Raw genomic sequence first — 8,946 nt, forward strand, 5'->3', positions numbered from 1 at the left:
TGAAGGTTCAAGGAAGATACCACGCAGCGAAGTTGTTGCTCACTTCGATAAAAGTAGAAACTAAGCTTGAACAAGCAGTAGTGTTGCTGTCTCCATTGGAAACACTTGGTACCAGAAAACATGGTGTTTTCTGAGCTTGTTTTATGTAGCTTTAGTTGTTGGTTATTGCAAACTCTGTGTGTAGAGTTTGGTTGTACAAACTTTTATTTGAGTCTTCAAGTTTGTATATACTTTGCTTTGGTGTAAGCAAGTTGCTTTGTTAATGAAGTTTTAGCTTTCCAAAAATGATCAATGGATCAATCATGTAATGGTACATGGTCTTGTTATGTAAGAGCAGTAATGAGTGAAGGATTTTTCGTTTATAAAGTCTTGCCTCTTTATTTACGATGTAAAGCTAGTTCATGGGGAGATGTTGCAGTAGCATAATTAGCCTAACGTATGCAATGACAAGACAAGTTCAAAGATAATAAGAAAATCATAGGACAAGGGTCCTAGTTGATGCGAAAGTGATATTGTTGTTTGGGGATTGAAATATGGCACGACGGCAGATAGGCGGAGACAGTGCAAGCGATATAACAAGTTAGAAATCATTCCATCAACAAGCATGAGTTGGGTAGAACTCACGGCCCAGTGAAAGACATACAATTTCCAGGCGAACAAGCGATGCAGTTCAAAGGAATAGTTGGAGATGTATTGTATTTGAAGGCATTACGCATGGATATTTAAAGGGTTAGCTATGTTATGTCCAAAAGATAGTTAGTCACAATTGCGGAGATGGGCTGTGCAACTCAATAGTTTTGCTTTGGCGAGTTAGGCAAAGAGAACTTGCAATTCTGGTTCGGGTATGAAAAATGACATAAGTATGAAGAGTTTATACTTAGTGGATATATTCAGAGAAATGAGTTCTTGAATGGCGTTTGCAAGAACAGAATTTGGAGAGGCATGAAGTGATAAGTTCAGGTATCTTATGTAAAGAGAACCCCTATGCACTTTGTGACATGCTTAACGGAGGGAATGAAGGAAAACAGTCCAAGGCAGGTGCCAGCAAAATTGATTGAAAATGAATCCAAGTCGTTTATAAGTCCTTGTCATGTTGAGTTAGATGCAAAAGGAAAAATCAGGAGACGAAAGGCTATGGCAATGACCGTAGTGATCAGATTGAGAAGAATCATTTTGTGCGTGCACTTAGATGTAAATGATTCAAGGAGAAATTCAATCCTAAAGATAATTTCCTAAGAAGAATTTCAGGTATGCATTATTTGAGTAGCAGTTGAAGCGTAGTGCACGACGTCGAAAAGTGGCTCAAGTAGATGACATCAATGGCAAAGCAGTAAATATAAGTGATGCAGATGCTATGGCATGAAAGTTGGCAGTGGGTATATTGCGAAAACAACAATGGTTGCTGAATTTTATAAAAGGTTCTGAAATTGCATACAACGAGGTTAAGACAAGTATAGTGTTTATATATTGGGTCGCATCCAACGAGGGAGTTGAGCGGATTAGGTGGGGGAGGTCTATGAACGGTCCGGCAAGTAAGCACAATGATTTTGCATTACACTGTTGCAGGCCAAGTCAGTGTCCATCCATAACGGTGCAATGCAAAGCCATAATAACGATATATTGTATAGACTCTCAAGTGCTAAGAACGACATAACCCCGCAGGGCCAGTGAAGCGCAAAGGTAGCGTTACACTGTAAAGACATTTGGATAAGTAATTAAGCTTATTGGCCGACACAATGAGGCTTCATTGAGGGAAAGGCAAGACGAGGCCAAAATGACAGATGCAATATATGATGTTGGCATTAAGGCATATCCGTGGAATTGAGTTGTCTCAAACTCAAGGATGATGCAAGAAGGTATAATAAGCCAAGATTTGGTCTATGACATTAGTTTAAGGCTGGAAAAAACTTGGACAATGCAAATAGGCTAGTAATGCAAGAGTGGCATTGCTATTGTCAAGCGAATTAGTTAAGTGTAGCATATGACGCATGAACAACCAGAATGAGATTAAAGAGTTGGACTCGATGACTGAAGCACATCCGTGCATTATCTTAGAGTGATAAGCATGAAGGTACAAGATGGCTGAGCATTGGAGCAAGGCAGAATTCAGTAAAGTACAAAAGTGGTGCAATACGTCTCAAGTGACGGTTAGGAGTTGGTTACGGGATTCACAAGCATGCCAATGATGCGAGACGAAGTATAACAGTTATAAAGGGAGTTTATAAGCGTGGGAGAAGGTTTCTAACTGCATTGGAACAATTATTGGATGATGGCGCCAGTTTAAAGAGAAATTCACCAGTTAGCACAGTTAGTGGCGGTTATGGAACTGCTGCAAGGATTGTCCCATGAATGTGCAACGGTTGTGCATGGTTTTGGCTAAGTAAAGATGTTGTATAAATAATCCTAAGGCATTGAAAATTCGGCAGGCTTACATAGGAGAGTGTGAGACTCAAAATAGAAGAGTTTTTGTAAGGCTAAGGCTTGGTTCAAGGTGAACACGTCTGTGTAAGTCCCTAAGTGGGCGAGTTTTGTATTTCTTCCTTTTGATGCAATAAAAGAAGTTTATTGTGTTATGTTCAAAGTGTTCTTGGTAGACTGATTGTGTTTGGCTATGTATGAAAATATTTGAATGCATTATGGGGTGCATTTGAGAAGTTAAGTGAAGATAAAGAAGGTTAAAGACTTCCGCTGAAGACTGTTGAGTTGGCTGTTTGCATTGGTGCAAACTTATAAGGATGAAGTGCAGGTGGGTGAAGCTTGATTCACAGAACTACTGTGCTGCCGGGTTACACTTTCGCAGACATTTGTCTGGGGCATTTGAAGGTATGACACTATCCAATGTGGCGTGGGACGCTGTCCAAGTTGGCTTGGCTACTTGGCATGACAGCTTGGCCTGACAGCTTGGAAACTAGTCTTGGATACTTGTCCTGGAAGATTGGCCACTCGTATTTGTATTTAGCCCGGAAGCCTGGCAGCTTGTCTTGGCTACTTAGCCTGGAAGCTTGACCATAGTCATGCGTTGTTTGCTTTGGCACTTTGTTAGTACCCCGGAGTACACATAAAACATATTCAAGGAATTCTTCCATGGAAGTTCTGCAACTCGAAGTGATGTTCAATGTACGTATCTGCTAAGGAACAAGAGTATGTTCTAAACATATATTCTGTATAGTCAGAAAACATCCGGAGAAGAATTGCAACAACACCAATGGCATTCTGAGGGCAATATTGCTCTATACTAGTGTTCAATCCATCTAGAATCTGTCCAATCATTGTAGATTCAATACAGAGATGAATACCATATAAATACTGGAAATATTCCAAAAAAATATATAGAATACCGAGAGTTCATCTGGGTGAATCCTTAAGACACACACACACACATATATATATATATATATATATATATATATATATATATATATATATATATATATATATGTGTGTGTGTGTGTGTGTGTGTGTGCGAGCGCGCGTCTCTGATACAAGTTCAGAGGTGGAATAAAAAGTTTTTCCAATGTCAAAAAACCACCATCAACACTCTTATTTCATGTGATGGAACGAAAAATTACTCATAGCGCGCCTGGGCGCGCAAGCCATAACTTCCCCGATGCGCCATGATGATGCTACTACCGGGCCTTAAAGCTAGACAAATGCACGTCCATTTCCCTTGCAAGCATGCTCGTGGAGCATGATGCACCTAACTTAGCTTTCACACCGTTCCAACTTACCCTTGTTCTGCGAAGAGTTTAAAGCCTTGAAGGCTATGGCCGATGCACCTTACATGCATCACTGGCCTTCCGAGTCTTGTCCAGGCATGAGCCATGCCCCGAACTTACGCATAGGCCATTGCAGGCCTAATACCACATCTTCACTTAGCTTAGGCATTGATGAAAGCATGCACTTGTCTTGATTGTGCCAAGGGTTCATCAATCAGGCTCATGTTGTACGTTTCTTAGGCCTATGCAAGCTCCGCTAACTTGCATATTGATGTAGGTTAATTTCTAGGCCATGACCAATTCACAATTGATTCATATGCCATCTCCGTGTAACTTTATAGGAAGTATGAGAATCCGGTTATTTCATCCAACTAGCCTCATCAAGTGTGGCCACAATCATCTCTTGCATCACAATTACCGAGCCAGATGATATGAGATGCCAATATTCCACAATCATCTTGCAATTAGATGATATGAGCGACAAAGTGTTGGACCAGCAATGCTGCAACTCATTACGGTTGCCAATGTACCCTTCCATACTCTAAAGGGATCAAGCACAGAAAATAGTTCATCCTCGAAGGGACAGAAACTTAAGCCAACTCGTTTGCAAGGCCATGACCGAACAATAATGGTAATGGCCTAGTACGTAAAGGAAATCCGTCAAAATGCATCCAAGTGATGCATATTTGGTCAGCAACATGGCATATTGAGGCATAAGCATCATTTATACTCTTTCGGCTAAGTTATGAAGCTTACTTGGTGCATGGTACGCATATGCACCTTCAACCAACTACCCCTCCCTATATATGTTTTAAAGACATTTTTACAACTTAGATTAGGGGAGCAAAAAACATTCACCAAGTCCCAAGGTCGCGATGGCTTCACATTACTACCCCGACCAACAGAAATGTACGGCCGTGATGGGTGTACATTCAGTTCTCGCTCACAGGACAGTTCCAATGTTCGGCCATGATGACTGAACATTTCCTGAGCCAGGTCCAATGAAGGGCCGTGATGGCTATATTTCCATCTTTGGCCCATAGGCCACTCCAATGTCCAGCCTGCTCTGGCCTGTTACGATATTGGCCATAGGCCAATGACTTGCGTAATGCGCCATTGTGGCGATACTTTTTTCTGGGCCAGCCACCCAACTGGCGTGAAGCACCTTTGGTGCGAGATTGACTCTTGGCCAATACAGCTTACAACTTGTACCCTCTTAGTGTGATATTGGCCATTATATCTTCGCAATGCGCCTTACTTGGCGCCATATTGGCTCTTGGCCAATGTTCCTCTTAACTCGCAACGGAGCTTGAGATGAAGCTTCATCTCATGCCATGACGTATATTTTCACATGCTCCATGCTAAAAACACGGGGTGTTACATTTCATGTGAATAAGTTTCTGTGGTTGTTATGTTTTATTTTATGGGGCTACATAAAAAATCAAAATTCTGACATGATGAAGCAAAAATTAATGACTCTTATCCACATATTTTTATTATAGATCAAAACAAACCTTTTAGAATTCGGGGATAAAGCGAATCCATTATCCATCCATTTGTGAATGGATAAGAGGAAAAACAAAAACAAAACTATGTGGTGGAATATTTGGAGGGAAATAAATGATAGATGTTATAACAACAGAGCTAGAGTTTATAAGAAACCCGTAATTTCTGTCAAATATACTGATTCATTCTTAGTTAGGATTTTCTTGTTTTCTTTTGTCACTATCTTAGTGAGCTGATTTAATTGTCATTTTCTTGTCTAAAAAACGATGTTAGAATTATCTTGGTTGGTAAGAATTCAACTTGATGGCCTACATGTTGAAAAAAACTAGTTAAATTTTTTGAAACACAAAAGCGGATAGGTTATACCAAGCTGATTGTAAGAATTTCAAAATAAGGTAAACTAGACATAGCAGTTTGTAATTATAATTATTTTAATCCCCTAATCGGCAACAATTAGAAAATTGGCCGGGTCGCCGTGACCGGTTGTAATGTCTTCTTCCTTTTTGAAAAACAATATTCATGATCGGTTAAGTCCAACTTAATTGACCTAGCTGATTTTGATTAAACGTTCTTCAAAAGTTACGTTTCGGCAGAAGTCCCCAGGCTTTCGCGACCCGACTTATTATGTTGAATACAACCTAGAAAATTCTGCTCCAAACAGGGGCGGAGCCAGATTAGCAGGCTCACAATCCAAATTATTTTTGTCTTGGGCTTTTTTTGGTAAAAAAGTGGCATTCAAAGCATATTTTCACTCCCTAACATGTAGAGGATTTTTTCTTACACCCTCATCCTTAAAAACCTGGCTCTGCTCTTAACTCCTAAGGACCCCCTCCTTGTAATATGTCCTATTAGTGATGTTAAGTCTACTTTGCTGGCCTGTAGCAATCTAAGCAGAATAGCTTCACCATGGGGATACCTAGAGCTCTTAAAGTTCAAATGGCTAACATTCCATGTAAGTATTTAGGCATTCCCTTGCAATAACGAAGAGTTTTTGAAAAAACCTATTTTGAGTTGCATGAAAATCTTAGTAATGGTTGGATGAAAGTTTAAGTCTTTGAATATACCTTGTAGGTATGTGCTTATCAAATCTGTGTTGGAATTTTTTTTCGAGTTGCTAAGCTAGCGTCATCCTCTATAACCTAGGTTTCCTATATGAAACATAATTAGGTTAGAATAACTTTTATATGACAGTAGTTCTTGTATCCGGATCTTGTTTTTATTGATCTTTGTGGTTTTCGTAATCTTGGATCATGAATGAGTTAGATAGAAATCACAAAGTTCTCTTCGCCTAAGACTTTGTGATTCCTCAAGATAGATATCTAAACTCTTCTTTGATTTGTTTGGATTGTTCTTGAGAGGTGGTAAGTAATTCAGGATTCCCAACTAACTGAGAATAAGTGTTCCAGAGTCGTGAGGTTTGATGGACTTTGTCTACTGCATACAAATTTCCAAACCTAGATTGAAATATATCAAAAGAGAAATCAAATATGCTTGTCTATTAGAGGCAGATCGGCATCAAATGTTTTCACTGAGGTTAAATAAACTCCTGGGCTATAAAGGACGTCATCTAAGGAAATCAAGTGCGTAGAAACTTGCGAGATTCAAGGAACTTAAGGAACATGACTGCAGCTGAATTGCTTTGAGGGATATCCCGTCTCAACTACATTCCAGTATGAAGTCTGATAATAAGCTAGTGTTTGTAGCGGTTTAATATAGTGTGGTGTCAAAAGTTAGACGAGGTCCCAGGGTTTTTCTATATGTGCAGTTTCCTTGTTAACAAAACTTCTAGTATCTTGTGGTTTTCCTTTTCCGTATTATATAGTTTATCTTTAAAATAGGAATAACACAAGTTGTATGCAATCAATCTAGATAGTTTTAGTCCTTATTGATCGAGATCGAAACAAGACAATGAATTCATATCTTAAAATATATAAGATTGCAAGTTCCGTATTTGTTAGAATCCGGATCCTTTTAATTTGGGTACGACTAGATTGATAGTTGATATTGATTTTTGAGATCGTCATAGAACTCTTCTATACAATCAGGTTCACGTACCTTTGGTGTATACATATTGAGTGTGGAAGAGAAAGAGAAAAACTCTATATACAATGTTATTCAAGGATCTTTGCATTGAGATACTTGTGATTGTATTAGGTTTTATCCATACAGGCTGTCGAACGAAAAAGTTGGTGGCGTACTTGGCATCCTCTCCTTTTTAAGAATGAAAGCAGTATGGATGAAGTCTGGGCTACGAGAGAAGGACTTCTGATTGCTCTTGAATTGGGAGTCAAGAAACTTGAAGTTGAATATGATTCTTCCTACACAGTGCAACTTTGTAATGGGGAAGTCATGGTCCCTTGGTACTTGAAAGGCATTGTCAGTGACATTACAGCTTTAAAGGAAAAGTTTGAGGATATTTTTTTTGCTCGAGAGGCTAATTTTGTGGCAGACCAGCTCTTAGAAAAGTCCGCAGAGAGACAATTAAAGGGGATTTGGTTTGATGGGCCTCCTCAGGTTATCTATAATAAGCTTGTATTTAGGGGTGTGCAATGGACGGACGGTTGCGGATTAGGGGTCACCCATGTCCAATCCGTCAAAGTTGCGGATTTGGAAAATCAACCGTGTCCGGTCCAATTACCCGCGGATTAGCGGGTGATACGGGCCGGACCACGGATTTGGTCAGGAAAAAAAGTTAGTTTCTTTCTGGTGAAACAAAAGTTTAATAATAAAAATATTAAAAAGAAAAGGAGTTTTTATTTGAGAGAAAAAAGTGGAGCTAATGATCGCTAACTAATTAGAGCACCACTTTTAGAAGGAAAGATTTTAGTGTCGAACAAAAAAAAAAGGTTGGAGTTCAATGACATACAGAACTTATGGAGTTTCTCGGGGAATTGGATTCCTAATGATCATGACGGTTACTGCTTTTTGATTAGAGTATGAAACGTACTGTCGGTGGGAGCATGACAACCCAAGAAAATCAAAATGTTACTATCAAGCCAACCGGATTACATGGAGAGATGCATAGTGGGTCATTTAATAATCTGTCTTTCCAAAACCATGTGGTGCGTGTAAATCCGCGGATTGCAAAGTCCAACCGCAATTAAACCGTGTGATCGTGCGGATTTGAGAATCCCATTCGTGTCCGGCCAATAACTCTTGCGGATTGGATTTCATCCACAATTTTGCGGACGTATATGGGTGAAATCTGCAGTTCCGATTTTGTTACACAGCCCTACTTGTAGCTGACATTCAGGATATTTATTTCTTTCCCTCAAATGGTCAAAGTTGTTTAATTTTGTTCTTATAGACAATGTATCAAAAAAAAAAAAAAAACCTGCGCAGCCCGAGTCCCATAAAGAGGATCTAACCTTTTTAGGCATGTAAGAAGCTAAAAAATCAAAGATCAAAATACCAGTGGGCAAAGTACATAACGTTTCTCTTGGCCTTGGATACACTACAACAATATAATTAGAACCCGTTAGAAATTCTAGCTTGACTGGGGTATACCCAAATTAATTGGGGTATATTCATTTTGTTCCCATCCAAGGTAATGTGCTAAGCGGTGTCTAAAAGATGCAAATCACCCTTACAGTTGATACCCTGCCGACTTATCATCCAAATAATTTTCAAAATCTATCTTCAAAACTCTATCGGAGTGTGATGAAATCAAAAATCAAAACGAAACTAAAAAAAAATAATTGTGGCTACGGGATTTGAGATTGGG

The sequence above is a fragment of the Papaver somniferum genome, chromosome 9 (assembly GCF_003573695.1).
Source record: "Papaver somniferum cultivar HN1 chromosome 9, ASM357369v1, whole genome shotgun sequence".
In the NCBI taxonomy this organism is placed as follows: Eukaryota; Viridiplantae; Streptophyta; class Magnoliopsida; order Ranunculales; family Papaveraceae; genus Papaver; species Papaver somniferum.